Here is a 17711-nt window from a genome sequence, read left to right as displayed (position 1 = left end):
TTGGTTACATCTATCTATGTCTATCATACTAAAAACAAAAGCTAAGAGATTTTTAAAAAAATATTAAATTAAAGATGATGAGCTCATGTTAATGTAAATACCATTTTTAAATCAAAAGTTGCCATTTTCCAAACCCAGAGAAACCGTATTAAGAAGTATTTTGGTGGGTATTTTTGTTTTGTTTTTAAACCTATTTTGTATTTATTTGAGAGAGAAAGAGAGGAAGAGAGAAAGAGAGTGCTCGTGCACCGGGGTAGGGTGTGGGGGGGCGAGGGAGAGCGAGAAGCACATCCCCCACTGTGCACCAGCCCAAGGTGGGGAGGAGGGATCACGGCCTGCGCCAGAAGCTGACTTTTTACCACTTGAGCCACCCAGGTGCCCCTAAGAAGTGTTTTGTAATTTTTTAGACCTTCATATAAAAATGCCTTTAATATCTGGCATAATGAAAGGCAGCTAGGTTCTTATCTTTATATCTACATCCATTTCTGATGTGACATATTGTTCTGGTTGCCACGTATGATGAAAATGCAGCCTCCCACGTACATGTGGTTAGGAAGAGGGTGGGGATGGGGGTGTTTTTATTCGTTGTTAGCTATTTACGGATCTTCTTTGATACCATACTAAATGAGCAGTGGTTTCTTAAAGGCTGGTTGAGATGAGGATTCTGAAATCATATATATGAACTTTTAAAACTTTGTTCTGTGTATGGTTTTGAACATGCTGTACTGGTCATTTGGGAAATCTCTCCACGGGTTGTTACATTTTATCTTGCCATTAAAAAAAAAATTATGTCACCATTTAGAAGAACCTTTAAATGTAGGGGATTTTTCACCTTCCCCATGCACATGGATATACCCGTTGTCAAAAAAAAAAAAAAAAATCTGTGTTTTGGGCGCCTGGGTGGCTCAGCTGGTTAAGTGACAGCCCTTGGCTCCGATCATGATCCTGGAGTCCCGGGATCAAATCCCACTTCGGGCTCCCTGCTCAGCTTGGCGTCTGCTCCTCCCTTTCTCCTTCCCCCTTCTCATGCTCTCTCTCTCAAATAAATACATTTTTTTTTTTTAAAGTCTACATTTTGCACAGAAGCTGGGCTCTCATCCTTGTGTCGGCTGTTTTCCTTGAAAGCAGGTCCGTGGAGTCCCTGTCCCGGAAAGTGTCTAGCACGTAGCCATGTCCTGAGAGCCAGAGTGTGGATGCCACTCTCTGAGGGACAAGGTCGTGTTGCGTGAATAAAGCGGCTCACGCATCCCCTGCTCTGTCTTAGGGATGCTTGCCCCTGCCACACATGCAGCAGCCCTGTGGGCTCCCCGTTCTGTCCCACAGACTCGGAGAGTACGTGTTTGAGGCCCCAGATTTAGTACGATTCATTCCTTTTGCTTCTTCATCCAGGACATTACCTGAGATCATCCTATCTATCCATCTAACTATCTATCTTTAGTTTTTATTATCTCATTTATCTACTTATGTAACTGCAGTGTGGTGTGATTCCTAGTACAGTCAGGGCCCCTGCCTTGCTCTGCACTAAGGGGCACGTTGTTACACATTCATTGTTGTGCATTGTTACGTTTGTACCCCAGACTCGGTATAACAGGCAGATGGGATCTTGGAATTGTTAAGAAAGTAGTCAGACCTCCCAGATGCGGTTGAAGAGCCTCAGGGACTAGAGGGGCTCCACGGTTCACACATTTGAGAACCCCTGCTTTCAGACGGGTGGGGAAAGTGCTCAGGGGAGCAGGAGCTACACATGATTTATGTGGATGGTACGAAAACAGACCCCAGACATGGGACAGGCCCAGAGGTCAAGTGAGTTACCGGAGTGCAGAACTTTCCTTGGGGGGTGCCAGCTCATGTGTCCTGAATGTCTAAATTGGTACCTGGGATGAGATACAAGAAATACGTGTTGTAGTTTGAATACATAGACCAAGAGTCATGAGCTTTTAAATGCAGTGGGTTCTTTAAAAGTCACGTTCGTCAAGTTTCCCTTGCGTTAAAAAGGTAATCAAAAAGTCGTGGAATGACGGGACGCCTGGGTGGCTCAGTTGGTTAAGGAGCTGCCTTTGGCTCAGGTCATGATCCCAGCGTCCTGGGATCGAGTCCCACATCGGGCTCCTTGCTTGGCGGGGAGCCTGTTTCTCCCTCTGCCTCTGCCTGCAATTCTGTCTGCCTGTGCTCGCTCTCTTTCCCTCTCTGACAAATAAATAAAATCTTTAAAAAAAAAAAAAAAAGTTGTGGAATGTGGCTGCACAGCCCCCCTCCCATGCCGATCTGTGGCCGCTGTTCTCGTCCTTGCTTCCCTGGCCCTTGTAGGTCTGTTTCCTCCTCCGTGGAGGTCCCCGTCCCCTGCTCTGCAGAACACGCCAGCAGTCAACACAGCAAGTCAGGGTTAGCTAAAGAAAACCCATGTTTTCCACGATAACATGTGCCCAGAGACAAGGGCAGTGTAGAGTCGGTTGTGAAATTGATTCAGGGGTTGATGAGAAAGTGTTATTCACTCCTGTTGTCCCTGTGCTTTGCGTCGTGACGGGGCCGTTTGGCAGTTGGTTTTGTTTGGTGCGTGTAAAGCATCCCACTTGAGTTCTTCGGGTGGCTCCAAAAGAGAAAGGTTTTTGTGCCTAGAGGGATACCTTGTCATTTCTGCCAGTGCTTTTCTTTCTTCTTGCTAAACAGAAATTTATCTGTGGGATAGTGAGGACAGATTTGTACTTTGTGGGTGAGAACGGCTGCCTTCGCTTTTGTTTTTGCTTTTAGAAATTAAGTCGTTCGGGTTAGTTGGTCACTTGTGCATGGATATTTTGCCCCATTTTATTTCTCAATTGAGTTTTCTGCTTTTGTGGGATGGGACGAGGGGCTCTGCGGCGAGTGTGGACTACCCAGCTGGAGTGAGTCCCTTAGAGCCTGTTGAGAGCCCTTGAGGTTTCCTTCAACTGGTCTTTGCATTAGGAATCCCCAGTTGCAGAGGCCTTGTGGAGACGATGTGCTGGTCTGGGCAAAATGAAAACGTCTGATAAAATATTAATGAACACCTTATTGGATGTCTGCTCCTGAAGATGTAGCTGAGAGAGGCCTGTTTTATGGCTGTGTTTTAATTGACTTCGCTATGATCAGAGAAACCGATGGGATCCTTGAGAAGATATCAAAGGGCAGTGTGGGCGGAGCTGTGGCAACCCCCGCAGTCCCAGTCCCAGTCCCAGCACCGCCCCAGCGTGCCGCAAACACGCGAGGTCTTCAGGAGGAGCCCAGCCTGGGTGTATGGCTTTCATGTGGGATTTTTCTGGAACAGCCTATGAAGCCAGGCTAAGTAAATATTATCTTCTTTGCACATTGGCCTTTTGTTTTGAAACAGCATTCCACCTCTGTTCTCTAGCTTTCTTTTTAGTGCCGGTCTCTGTTTTACCGATGAGGGCTACCACCTTTTCCAGTCCTGCTCGTCACACTTTCCTTACTCTGGAGCCCGTGAAACCTTTCATTCAGTTCAGCAGGCGTTTGTGGAGTGCTTACGAGTCAAGAGCGGTATTACGACCAACCTGCGTCTTTGCTTTTCGTTGAATCTAGAAGCCCTGCAATCGGCATGTTCAGGACCAGCGTGCCTTCGCTGCCTCTTCACTCTGCTTTCCCGACCCCCCGTTCAGTCGTTCAGATTAAGAGAACTTTGTGATGGAGAAAGACTTTTCCAGGCTGCCTTTCTTCCTCCTGTGGCCTCTTGGTGTTGTTTCACTGCTGCCCTTCACTCTCCTTCTGTGTGTGCCCACGGGTGCAGGTGTTAAACCGTGGGCCCCTGCTTGGGGGCGGGAAGACTTCTGGGGGGCAAGAGAGATCGAAGGAAGGGGGAGGAAGAGAGGACATTAGAGGGGATTCCTCTTCTTTGGTCAATTTCCATTTTGTCAAAGTTCCTAACCTTTGGCCCGTCTCATTCTCACCCCCCTGACCTAGAGACTGTACCTCTTCATCTGTGCTGTATAAAGAGGCCCATGTTTCTCTGCAGTGTCCGGGTGACCTCTTCCAGAGATGAGGTTGTAAAATATCTTCTTTCACTGGCGGGAAGAGGGGGACTCAGCTAGAAAATAAGTAGTGGCCTCTAGACTAGGATACTGACTTTATTTTTAGAACTGTCACCTCTAGGTCTGTTATACTGGTACTGAGAAAAGTGATGGAACCTGTGTTTTCTTGAAAACAACTGATAACCTAAACGGGTGGGTAAAGGTTGTTCTCCTATTATACTTCAGGTGGCCTCCTTGTATTTTTTCCCCACATCCTGTGTCAGTTACAGAAATTAGTTTTGCCATTCTACATTTTGATATACAAAACAAAGATCTACCTCTCAGTTGAGTTGACACATAATCGTTCAAAATCTGAAGGAAGTGAAATAATGGGCCATAAATGAAATGTGCCCTTACTTCTCAGTAAGAGGTTGGTGTGTATCATCTGGGATAGTCCCCCCTCCCCCCACTCCAAAGGTGACAGCATAGTTACTATGTAACTTGGCATGGTCAGATTTCTTCCTTCTCTTCTGGATATGGTCAGGCCTACAGTAGACAAATCTATCTCAATCTATTTTCCCTTTCTCATTTTTCTTCTGTCTGGCTTACCCAGCCTGTCCTAGATTTTCATGTCGCAGTTTGTGTAAGTGATATTTAAGGATGACTCGAGAAATGCATCTGGTTATGGGCTCTGTCCCCTTCTGTGTCAGAAAACAGAGGCAGCACTACCAGCAAGGTTCTTAGGGCATTTTACCTTTTATGGACGCCAGTAGGCATTTTTTTGAATTTACAGTTCTGAAGTTTATTATGGTTACTATTAGCAGCTACCCCTAAAATAGGGAATCTACTTACATTTCTGAAGCATGTTTTAAACTTTCCTTTCTTGACTAACTTAATGAACACGATTTCAGGCGGATAGTAGAGGATCCCTCAGTCTTAAAATGGCCTCATGATGTCATTATGGTAGAACTTCGTTCAACCTGTAGAGAGTGTAGGACCCCATGGGTTTCTGAGTGCACGCCCATCAGATCATGGGTGCTCCTAAGGTTGGATCAGCCTTCAGCTCTTACGATAACAAACCACCACATTAAGGAATGATGCTTTCTTATTCGTTAAGATTTGCTTGTCTCCATGCAGATAATTAAAGCGAACTAGTGAATGGAGGAACGTGGATCGACTGCGGGGGCCAAGTTCCACCTCCTATTTTATTCCCCTGGGAGAGGTGTGCTTGTGGTCATGCTTGCGAATCCACCATGCTCATCTTTCTGCTGATAAAAATGTTCCTGGTTCTCATGCTAAAATTCTATCATTATTCATCCTGTGTTACACAGTGGGAAGAGGAGGGATGTTCACCAAACAATATCATGAATTTTACTGCTTCACCTTCCACTGAAGCATCTGAAAGCCACTGTTGGGGTGTGGGAGCGAGCGTGGCGGGGCAGGGCGCTGGAAGGAGGCGACCGGACAGACCGCCGGTGCTTGGTTGTCTTGGTTGCGAGTTTGGATTCTGTGGTCACTGAGGAGTCGTTAAAGCTTTCTAGCTCAATTTAGCAAGGGCGTACTGGTTCCCAGGAGTCCTCCACATTTATCTTGTTTGTGGGAAAAACTGAAAGAGCCCGAGTGTTTCCTATGCCACATGGAGGCCATCTCAACAGTCATGGAAACTTAGTTACTCTCGGAAGTTCAAAGCAAAAATAACGTAATACATTGATGGAAAGGGACTGCAGACCTGGAATGAATTGTGACATCATCACCGGCCGTTGTTTTGGGGTACGGGAAGCTTCCCTGCTGAGGGTGATGCCTTTCACCAACTGTGTATTGATTACCTATTAAGCCTCAGGCCTCCGCTCATGAAGAATTCCTGCTCGAAGGTGGCAGACATCTATAAATAAATCATCATCCTTGAGACTGACTGAAAAATGTCAGAACAAAAGGCGTGAGGATTGGTCTCTGGGGGTAGCAGAGAGCAGGAGACGCTGTCTGTCTAGGAAGTTTTACTTTAAAACATTTTTCGTCTGGAAATGTCTGAGAAAGTTCTGTTGGCTATGGATGACAGAAACCCGACTTTAAGCAAAAAAGGAAAGGTAATGCTCCATAACCGAGGCATCTTGAAGTAGCCTGCTTTGGGCATTGCTGGGTCCAGGGGCTCTAACGTGGCCACAGAGACCCTTCCTCGGTCCCTTGACTCCGCTCTGCTGAGTCCTTCGCGTTCAGCCCTCCCTGTGTGACCGACAAGGTGGCAGCCAGGAGTCCGAGCTCACCGCCTCTGGGCTTGGCACTCATCACTGAAACAGAACTCCCTGCCTGGACCCCGGCGCCATCCAGGGACGATGTGGATGACTGTGCGTTGGTTCTGGACACTGAACGAGGCACCTGCGAGTGTAGGGGATGCCGGGCCGAGGGGCCCGCTGGACAGCAGTACAGAGGGGCCAGGGAAGCTTCCTCAGAGGAGCCAGAGGAGGGAGTGTGGGCAGACAGACGCTGCCGCTGTCCCGGGTCACGGCAGCAGAAGAGGACTCGTGCAGGGAGAACAGAACTGGCAGCTGAGGTACAGAGCAGGGGTCGAGGGGGAGGTCCGGCAGGAAGGATGGGAGCTCAGCTCCTTGTACATTGAGTGAGAGCTGCTGGTGGGACCCTGATGGGGCAGCTAGCCGTTTGGGCCCGAGAGAATCGGTAAAGCCGGCATGGCACCGAAGTAAGGGGTGGGTAATGGAGATAGGCATGGGATGAGCGAGGAGAGGCCTGGAATGAGCATCGCCAAGCTCCGTGAGAGGAGCATATGTTAGGCTGAATCACATGACATTACTGCTTTCGTGGGTCAAAAATGGCGGCACAGTGTCAGTTTCATATGGTTCAGCCTCTTCCTGGGAATTCCCTTACAGATGCCTGGGTTCTTTCTTCCCACAGATGCATACTGTGTGCTCTGCCCTGTGCCGGCCTCTCCTGGTCTCATTCTCTGTGGCTCTCAAGTCTCCACACAGAACCATTCTTTTCTCCTTCCTCTTTCCTCGCTTCCTCCTTCTCCCCCTTTCCTTTTATCCCCCTCTTCCTCTTTCCTACTTTGGGAGATATCGGTGGACCGATCTGAAGTGCGGAGCACAGTGCTGAGTGCTGGATATGTAGTGTGGACTTTGTGCCCGCCCTCCTGGGTTCTAGAGTCTCGATATGAAAGTAGCATTGGAGGCCTGATGGGGTGCTCTGCGAGGTGTGGTGCTGGAGGCCAATGAACACTCTTCTTTTTATTTTTCTTTTTTTTTTTTTAAGATTTTATTTATTTATTTGTCAGAGAGAGAGGAGCGAGAGCGAGCACAGGCAGACAGAGTGGCAGCAGAGGCAGAGGGAGAAGCAGGCCCCCTGCCGAGGAAGGAGCCCGATGTGGGACTGGATCCCAGGATGCTGGGATCATGACCTGAGCTGGAGGCAGCCGCTTAACCAACTGAGCCACCCAGGTGTCCCGCCAATGAACACTCCTAAGAGGTACTGGTGTTGTAGGGCTCATGGGATGCTGGCTGTGGTATGGTGTTAGAGGGGCTGATGGAATGTTCTGGAAGCTACGAGGAGGCATCAGGTCCTAGATTCTTCTCGAATCACCCAGGGCCAGGGGTGGGGGAGGGGAGGCCTGCGAAAAAGTTGAACAGGTGTGTGCCATGCTGATAGGTGTGAGAGCATGGGGCTCTCCCTGCTACTCCTCAACCCTTCACCATTGTTCAGCTATTCCAGTGTTACCTGCTGGAGAAAACCTTTTATTACCCGTCTCTCTCTTCCCAGGTAAAATTTCTCCTCCCCTTCCCTGGTGTCCCAACAATACCCTGCTAGAGGTTTCAACCGTTGCGTCCCATTGATGCTGTGTTCCACTTTCCTATATTAAGGCAGGCACCCTCCATTCAGCAGGAAGTTTTAGGTGACAACTGTCTTACTACAGACAGTGCTTAATAAAGTGTTTGGGTGCTAGAGGTGCTAAGTAAATATTTGTTGAGTGTTGAAATAACTTCGAAGGGATTCTGTTGGCAGAGCCCTTCCAGTTTCCACCTGACTTAAAAAGCATGCCAAGAGGATACATACAAAGGAATATTATTCAGCCTTAAACAAGAAGGAAATCCTACCCATATGTGATGAGGCTGAAGATACAGGACATTTTACTAAGTGAAATAAACTAGTCACAGTAAGACAGATGCCACGTTATTCAACTTACATGAGGTATCTGAAAATAAGCACACCCATGGGACCCACAGGAACAGAGAGTGGAGTGGCCATTGCCAGGGTCTGGGCAGGGGGCAAATGGGGAGTTGCTGTTCAGTAGGTTTAAAGTTGTTATTATGTGCAATGGATAAATTCTAGAGATCTGTGCAACGTTGTGTCTGTTAAGTTAATAATACAGTATCGTGTACTGAAACATTTGAGGTTAGGTCTCCTTAAAATAAATTTAAAAAAATAAATATAGCAGCTATCAACCTCTATTCCCTGCCCCTCCAAAAAACCCACCTGAATGGCATTGTGCGTCACGCCGTTCTGCAGTCACAAAGGAAATGTCTGCAGTGAAATTACGTGAGCAGCCATGTTGGGAGTTCTACCTGACCTGACTCACGGTGCAGACAGACTCTTGAGAGTGGGTCCGTCATTTGCTTGAGGCTCGAGCTGACCTCTTGTCTGTGATTCAGATGCCTGTACAAAAATAGACCTTTAAATGGACGGAAAGCAGTTAACAGAGATCCCTTAGTGTCTGGGTGTCTGTGTGCATCTGGTGGAGATAGGAAAGCACGAGGACGAGGGCTGGTGAGGGGTCAGTGCTGTTGAACGCTGTGCGTGACAGGTGCACTTCCTGGAGCAGATGGCCTTCGTCTACGGAATCCTCCATGATCCCCAACTCTCTCGAGTTGACTGGCTGTTTGAATCTGGTACCGATTCCATATTCAGCCATACAGTTCTAGGGGAACGGTCTCCTGAAATGTAGTGTCCTTTTGGAGCGGGTGAGGTGTGGGTTAGGATTCTCGCTGTGCACCCTGGGGCTAATGATGACAGTTAGGATTGGCTGTGGTTCATAGACTGGGTACAGCAACGGTGGCTGGCCTGGTGGCCCACATTGGGGAGGGAGTAGGGGGTGGACAGGCAGGTATTTCTAGCACACCTTGCAGAAGTTCACAGGTGCTTAGCACTTTGCCTCTTGGAAACATGTCATCATTTAGAAAGGAATTTTCATTTAAAAAAAAAAAAATTAGCCTTTCTCTGGTGCTTTTCCTGAATACTGGTGAGCCTGTCCTAACATTGGAGGGATAATGACTTTGAGCTGGGTGGGATATTTTTATTCTACTCAGTGGAAAGTAAATATTTGCCTTCATTTTCTCAGAACCCTGTGTCACTGGGAAAGCAGCTGAAGAACCCGCTGGTAAGAACAAAGGGCCAGGCCTCTCTTTGCCTGCAAATCTGGTTTTCTGGCAGAGCTCCCTGTTGAAGTGTGCGTGGCCTCCTCTCAGCACTGGACCAGGGGACGAGAGAGCATTTTGCCGTTCCCTGGCCCTCCCTCTGCGAGACAGCCCGCAGCCCCAACTTCTGCTGTTTGAGAGGACGAGGCTCTGCTGAAAGCTCATAATTTTCTTCTCCAAAGTGACAAGGAGGCAAAAGACAATAGCCAGTTGCCTCGTATAACCCACCTGCTTTGAAGGAAATGAAGTGAACTCAGGAGCCCCCCGTGCCACTTGGAGGATTGGTCGTTTCCTTTCCTGTCGGTAAACAAAGGCAGTCCACTAAAAGAGTGGGGCAAGGATTGTTTACAGGATGTTTGCTGTATCAAAGGAAGGAAAAGTGCCTTTTACAGAGCTGTGTTCATTGTGTGGGGGATATTACAACATCGTTTAAAGGGTACTCTGCTGGCGAAGAGAAATTAACCACAAAATAGTCCATCATGAAACACCAACTGTTTAATCAATCAGTAGGACTTACTTCATAAATTGAAGTTGAGGGTCTTATAATGTATCAGCAGTAAAAAAAAAAAAAAATGCCAGAAAACCTCTTTAGAGACAAAATAATAGGTTCCTAAAACTTTGGAAAAATAACGATACTTTAGAGGACTCATTTTTTTTTTTTTTTAATTGTGCGGGTTCATGTTTCGTGTGCAAGAAACAGTTATCATTTATAATATGGCTTTGTCTCCCATGTAGACCTTTCTGGATGGCCCTTTAGGACATCCAGTGCTGTGTCTGGGTGCCTGGTGTCCTGGCTTTGTCCGGACACTCTTTTTCAAGCCTTCCTAGCACAGGAAGGAGCTGGTAACTGAGGGTGCTGTGAACGTGACCGAGGGAATGAATGCTTGGTTGGACTTAATAAACTGGTGACGGCTGAAACAATGACACAAGATGCCCAGTCACATAACACACTCTCCTTCTAATTGATGCTGGGAAATCTTTTGATATATACGTGGGTGTCATGTGTGTGTCTGCGTGTAGGCGGCACACAATTTTTAAGTGTGCGTTTCAGTGGCATTAGGTGTAGGCTTCCTGTTGTCCGGTCATCTGTCTCTCGAGATTTTTCATCTTCCCAAACTGAGATTTTGTACTCATTAATCACTGACCCCCCACTCCCCTTGCCCCCGTCGCTGGCAACCATCACTCTCCTTCCTGTCTCTACAAAGTGCATCATTGTGGGTGCTTCATGGAAGTGGGGTCCCGTAGTGTTTGTGCTTCAGTGACTGGTTTATTTCACTAAGCATCATGCTTCCAGGGTTCATCCATGCTGTAAGCTGTGTTATAATTCCCTAACTTTTAAAGCCGAGCGATATTCCGTTGTATAGATTCACGACATTGTATTTATCCATCCATTGGTTGATGGACACGGGTTTCTTCCACCTTCTACTATTGTGAATAAGGCTACTGTGAAGGTGGGTGTACAGATATCTTTTCAAAACCCTGCTTTTGGGGTGCCTGGGTGGCTCAGAACATTAAGCGTCTGCCTTTGGCCCAGGTCATGATCCTGGGGTCTTGAGATAGAGCCCCGCATCAGGCTCCCCACTCAGTGGGGAGTCTGCTCTCCTTCTTCCTCTGCCTGCTGCTCCCCCTGCTTGGGTGCTCTCTCTCTCCCCACCCCCGCCTTAAATAAATAAATAAATAAATACATCTTCAAAACTCTGCTTTCAATTCCTTTGGATATATATCCAGAAGTGGCATTATTAGATCCTATGGTAATTCTATGTTTTAAGTTTTTTAAGGGGTTCTCCATACTATTCTTAAATTTTTAAGCTTGAAATTGGCTATATGGCTCCCTAAGTTAGGTCAGTGAGAATTTCCTTCCCCTCCGTTGCCAGTGTACATGATCTTAAGTTCATTTACAGTTGAGGGACTCATACGAGTAGCGTTTCATCAACTCTTTCAATGCTTCATAAAAATGGAGACGGACTGGGAAAGGTGGGCTTTCTAAAGCCAAGGCCAGTTGTCGCCTTGCTGGTAGGTGGCCCTGGAACTGATCAGTGCTCAGTGTGAGAGGGCACTGTTAACACGGTGCCGGGACCCTGCTGTCCCAGCACACCCCGCTCACGGGAGTCTGGGGAGCAGAGTGCAGGACCTGACAGGGTTCAGAGAAGCCGCGTTGATGCCATTTCATCCGGGCATCTCACGTTCTTGATGTCAGGAGGGAGTGCGGGCCATAGTGCACCTGGCTCTGGTTCGGTTTGTGGAAATTCTCATATTGACGGTTTTTAGAAATGATGTAGCAAAAGATAGTACTTTGGGAGCCAAGCTGACTTGAGTTCACACCCCATCATGTGTGATTCACTTTGGGCAAACGGTCAATGTCACAGACTACCAGTCTCCTCATCCGGGAAGCAAAAAAGGCCGATTTTGTTTCTAAGTGATTGTGGGCTTGGAAATCACATGGAAAGGAGCTAGTGGAGCACTTGGTACTTAGTGCCGCATGCCCAGTATTGTACGCTCTGTTAGGAAAAGCAGAGGCCGCTTAACTGAAGTTAGTACCAGAAACAGACACCTAGATTAGCAGTTGTCACAACTGTGGTCTTAGACCCTCCCCCTTGACATCTGTAAAACTTATGGAGGATCCCAGAGAACTTTATATTATGTCGCTTATCTCTACTGATGTTTATGATACTAGCATTAAAACTGAAGAGTTTAGAAATAATTATTAATTAATTAAAAATGACAGCAAGCCCTTTGCCTTTTATTAGAAACAACATGTTTTATGAAAATCACTCTTTTCTGAAACAATGACAAGAAATTAATGAGCAGAATGGCGTTGTTTTACAGTTTTGCAAATCTCTGCGGTGTTTGCCTTTAGAGAATGTGGCTAGGCTGTCAAGCCTTCTGCACTGTGATGTGTTATTTAACCTCTAGAAGGCTCCACCGGGTCCTGGTGAGAGGAGTGTGGAGAAGAGAAGTGATGTGTTTTGCTCTGAGAGTGGTTTGACCCTGGAGACCCCTGGAGGGGCCTTGGGAACCCCTGGGTGCCCTCAGACCACACTTTAAAAATGGCTGACCTAGAGTTTTTCTGTGAGTCTGACTTCGGTCTCTTTCTTCTCTTGTAGGTTCTTGCTCCTGGTCGAGTGAGCTGGAGCCTCCCTTTCTCCCTGCTGAGGTGAGCCCACCCCCCATCTGTACCCCAAACCACTGCTTAGGGTTTTAAGTTTGGGCTTCTGTGCCTCATGAACGCTGTTCGTGTTTTGGTTTTCTTTTGTTTGTTTGTTTGTTTTTAAATTGTTTCTGTTCCCCTTGGCTTCGGGATCGAATGTTCTGATTTTTTCACCCCTCCAGCACATGCATAGGGGAGCATTGCCTTAAGAAGCCGTTTAAACTTGGGGATTGTCTAAATGGGTGGCTTCAGAAGGAGTGACTGGCAGGCTTCAACGGACATCTCATAATGTGTTTGAAAGGCTGTGGATCTTAAAGTTAGCTTGTATCTCTCTGCATGGAGTGTCCCTTAGATTCTGGGACAAAGTGGGAGCACAGTGGGGGACGCAGGCCTGCACGCAGGTTGCCGTCCTGGTGGTGGGTAGGCCCTGCACTGAGGGACCTTTGGGAGGAAGGAGATGGAGATGGGGTAGAGGAGGGCCAGGGCTCCCCGAATGGGGCCCAAGCGTCTTCCTGGGGCCTTTGCGTCACGGGGGACACCTACCTCCCATGTAGAGTAAAGGCAGAGCTCGCTGCTCCCCTCCTTGTGTTGTATTTTCTGTAACAGCATGAAATCGACGGGTTTGTGAGGAGCTGTCAGGAGTAACGATCCCCGCGCACGTCTGGTTTCTGGTGCTTCGCCGTCCCCGTTCTTCCGTGTGTATTTCCTAAAAATAGAGCTGTTCACTTAGTTAACGATGTTAACTAGCTAGTGAGGAGCCCAGGAGAACTTCGCGTGGATGCGTTACTTACACCCCATCTCTTCTTGGTCTTCCAGTATTGCCAGCTGGCCCACGGTGTCGTCTAGAGTGCCGTCCCCTCCCTCCGGGGTCCACGGTGGGGTCAAGTCCCGCACTTAATGGTCAGGTCTGTGGATTGTCGTTGTTCCCACAGCCTCTGTCGCTCTGTGTGTTGCTGCATTTTGAAGTCTGTGGCCTGAGAGCCTGCGCTTCGAAATGTTGTTACGTGCATGAGCGTGTTAACGGTGGCAGGGCGCCGCTGGAGGAGGGAGTAGACACCACCACGGGTTTTCTCTGTGCCGGGTAGAAACTCGCAAACACGCGTGGGTGATGAGATGTCGAAACTACTTGTGGGAGAGCGGAGAGGGGGAAGGAAGGCGACCGTAGCAGGGGATCAACATGAAAAGACCACGTTCCTTCTTGTGCGGGACTCGGGGGCGTGGCTGAAGGGCCAAGGATCTTGCTGCAGCTTGAGTTTTTCTAACATGGAAATAAAGAGCGGTGTCATTAACCTGTCAACACGGGGAGAGGGAAGTATTACGTGAGTTGGTTTAAAGGAAAGACTCCCTCACCCTGCTCAGCTGTGTTTGTCCCTCCTTGGTCCCTGCTGCCGCCTGGTGAGGAGTTGCTCTGTAACTGGCCTTGGCCCCTGAGGGGCCCAGGCTGCCTGGACATGGCTCTGCCCTGCTTTTGTCCCTTACTGAGCTTGCCAGCACCATGGGACCTGGCTCTGGCCAGGAATGAATGCTCCCTGGGGGGTCATGACCAGGTGTGTACAGCAGCTGGCCTAGAGGGTCCCGTCTCCGCACTAGTGTCTTTGTGGCTAATTTTGATGAGTGACGTTATATTGGTTTTCTACACTATGTGACCTTTACAGACATTTGTGATGCAGGCTCGCCATTTCAAGCGTACTGCATTTTGACGCAAGTTACATTCTTTAGTTTTAAAATGTGTAGGTGTGTTCAATTTCCAAAAACACAGAAATAAATACACTAGAGCTTAAATCCCCCCCCCCCACCCATAATTTCACTCCCCAAAGGCACCCACTGCTGGTAGACCTTCTTTTAAATCTGCATGCACACGTAAAACAAAACAGAGGTGGGATTATTCATTTCATACTGGTTTTCCAGTTGCTTTTTTTCTTACCAATACATCGTAGCTATCTTTTTGCTGTCAATATTTAGGTAGCCCCTACTTAGTCTTTTTAATGATGAGTAGGCTTTCCTGTGTAGCTGTACTCTAATTTCCCTAATCTTTGTGGAAGGACATTTAGGTGCTTGTCAGTGCTTGGCTCTTATTAACAAAATGCTAGTGTGTATATAGCTATATTAAAGTTGTATAAGTATGTATATGTAACGTAATATATGTAATATACTCCATATATTAGATATATAATACACACATATATAATAAAATAAAAAAATAAATATAAGTATATATGTAATAGTTGTATTTCTTTAGGATAAATTCCTAAGAGTGGAATTCCTGGATGAAAGAGCTCTCACGCTTAAACTTTTGGCGGATACTGTTTGGCTGACCTTCAGATGGGTTGTGCCTTTAGGATTCCATCCTGGGCTCTGGAGTGAGATTCTAGCCAGCACCAGCTGTGAATAATCTCAGTACTTTTGTTTCTGATTCTGACGGAAAAACTATCTCATTGTTTTAATATTTATGTTCTTTTTTAAGGAAAAAATTAATCCTGAAGTTAGGCACCTTTATTGGCTACCTGTCAATTTTTTTGGGAAACTTCTTCATTCTGGATATTCATCCTTGGTGACATGATACAAGTATTTTTGCAAATTCTTAGTTACTGTCTTTTTTTTTTTTTTTTTTTTTTTAACCATTTGAGTTGCTTATGGTGTGAATGCAGATGAGCTCTTTAAGAGTGTAGCATGGAATAAGGCTAGTCTTTTTTCCGAGTTGAAAACCCATTTCAGGTGCTGGCGTGACACGGGTTATGATTACAGGCCATCATGGACCTGTGTGTTGTTAAGACTGTCAGGTTATGATTATGGCCAGGTTATTGCCAGGCCATCAGGAATCTATCTGTTGTTTTAAGGTATGAGTGAAGTTCATTTGCTTTTGTTCTTCTCTTTTCTCTTGTGTAAGGACCATTGTTCTCGCACACATTTATATGTAAGGAGCACACTGCTTGAAATCTATACATTTTGTCACAGCATCAGAACGGAAGAGATGTTCCACCGGTTTAATTGCTGACTTGTTGCATAATCTTAAAGTGATGGTTTCACCAGTTGGCCTCCCCGTTTTCCCATTGATGAAATCAGGACTCACTTAGCCTTCATGGGGGCTTAGCAGCCTGTTTATCAGAGGATCAGGAGACGTGTTCAGTGGGAGAAATCAATTATTATCATTAGAGGATTAGTAAGAAAAATTGGGGCTGAGCTCCAAATTCTAGTCCTTAACAAAGATGAATAGGATTTTGCAGGATAGCTGGTACCCTTCTGGTCTCATGGTGTATATTTCAGCCTTCAGATTCCTGATAGGAATTAACTCCTTAGGCATCTTCTTATTAGAAAGGAGTATCTTGTTCCTCCCCTCCGCTCTCAGCTTTACCTTCATCCTTGCACCTTCTTGGAATCAAAATAAGTATTGGCCAGGGGTAGTGGGCTTCCTTTTGATCCTGTCCTTTTTTCTTTTTGGCCAACTTTTTAAGGCCAGGGAGGTTCTGAGGCTCTGGCGGACCCCAGGAGGGGCTTCAGTTTCTCTCCATTGACGCAGAGTGTACTTAGGTAAATTTCTCAGTGTCCTTCCCAGGTTTCTGCAGAAATATCATACTCACTTGGATGTCTGTACTTAGGGGAACAGCATCGGGGTGGAAGCCATCTGCTGGCTTCCGGTAAGCAGTGTGCCAGCTGTCCCCAGGATCTGGATGTCAAGATGATGTCTGAACTGTGATGGTGCGAGATCTTTTACTCAGGCGCTTGGACATTGGGAAATGCACTGGCTTATAAGCAGAATGTTTGGGTGATCTCACACCTTGTCCTGAATTTCATTTTCCACTGCTCATAATCCTGGTGTAATACAGACCTGTTCTGGATTATCTTTTAAAACGTTCCATTTCATATCTCACTATCAGCCAGGTTAAAAAGGGTTAGCCACCTCAGGGAAAGGATTTTAAAATCTGAAGACCTCATGGGAGGGAGGCCATGGAGTCTCCCATTCCATGCATCCTGGAGATGATTTAGTTCACTGAACATTTATTGGGTAATTTCTGTTGGTGGAGCACTCTGTTAGGAGCCAAGGGAAACAAGATGATTAAAATGGGGTCCTTCCCTTTGAGAGTTTGTAATCTAACAGGGAAGAAAGAAGCATGTACAAATAGCTCTCATAAGAGGTTTGATTGCTGTAATCATCAAATAGAAGGGAAATGCTGGTGAGCTGAGTCAACCATGGATCTCTGCGCCCACCAGGTAGGCTGGCCTGTCGTAGGCACTAAATACACGTCTGAATTCACGAGTGGATACATTTAGACACAGACATTTTGGTGTGCTTTATAGCAGAAAAGAGGTGTAGAAACAGATGATTGGATGGATTTGTGTATGATTGCATAGGGTATGCGAATTTGGTAAGGTCATCAAGAGCATAGGGCAGGCTGAGCAAGACCCCTTGTGGCCATCCTTCCTCCTATGCTGGGGGCAGTCCTGCTGGTTGCTTCTCCTCCAAAGGCTGGGAGGACTCTCCTGAGCCCACCCCTTGAACAAAATAGGGTTTGGTCCTTCATGTGAAAGATCTGTTGCTCTGGTTTCTTGTGGACTGATTCCTGCCAGTCAGTTAAAACTGCTTTGTACTTGGATTCCCTGCCTCCTCTCCTTTCCTTCCTTCCTTCTTTTCCTTTTTTTTTGGCGGGGGGGGGGGGGTCATTAGTCATTTCATTTTTTTTTTATAAACCTTTCATTTATTATGTTAGGGTTTTTTTTTTCTTAATTCACAACGTAAAATGCACTTTTCTTGATAACCAGCGATTTCTTTGCCTTCTCTTCTAATTCCTTTTCTTACCGTTGGGTTCTCTCTAGTCAAGTAAATGACAATGTGCTTTGTAGCCATTATATAATAAACAGTTTTTCCCAAAATGTAACCCCAATCAATGGAATCACCTGGCAGGGACTTCCTGATGGAGGGAGGCAGACGGTCTCATCAGCAGTGTGTCTGCAGGCCATTCTGTCCTCTTCTCCGGAACTGCTCGAGCACACTCTTGCTGCTGTATTTGCTCGCTGTTACTACCGTATAGTAGATGATATTTTAGTACTTCAGCTATCCCATTTGATCTCCCAGCAGTTCTTTGAAGTAGGTGTTATTATCCACATTTTAAAGATGAGGAAGTTGAGGCCCAGGGAAGTCAAATGGTGTGCTCGAGGCTGCCCAGCGAA

At 46.7% G+C, this 17711-nt stretch overlaps 1 protein-coding gene across 9 annotated transcripts in view; it reads left to right on the top strand.

Annotated features, from left to right (window-relative positions):
- The window catches only part of SIPA1L2 (signal induced proliferation associated 1 like 2), a 216649-nt gene that overhangs the window by 37021 nt on the left and 161917 nt on the right, over positions 1–17711 (top strand). For 8 of the 9 annotated variants that reach the window (XM_032313305.1, XM_032313306.1, XM_032313308.1 and 5 more), the window contains exon 2: positions 12502–12551. The exons of the other annotated variant lie outside the window; for it this stretch is intronic. The gene's annotated coding sequence lies outside the window, so the exon portion shown is untranslated. The remainder of the gene's footprint in view (positions 1–12501; positions 12552–17711) is intronic. 9 annotated transcript variants of the gene reach the window in all.

The sequence above is a fragment of the Mustela erminea genome, chromosome 14 (assembly GCF_009829155.1).
Source record: "Mustela erminea isolate mMusErm1 chromosome 14, mMusErm1.Pri, whole genome shotgun sequence".
NCBI classification, from domain to species: Eukaryota; Metazoa; Chordata; class Mammalia; order Carnivora; family Mustelidae; genus Mustela; species Mustela erminea.
Note: the sequence above shows the minus strand (reverse complement) of the source record. Positions and strands in the feature narration are given on the sequence as shown.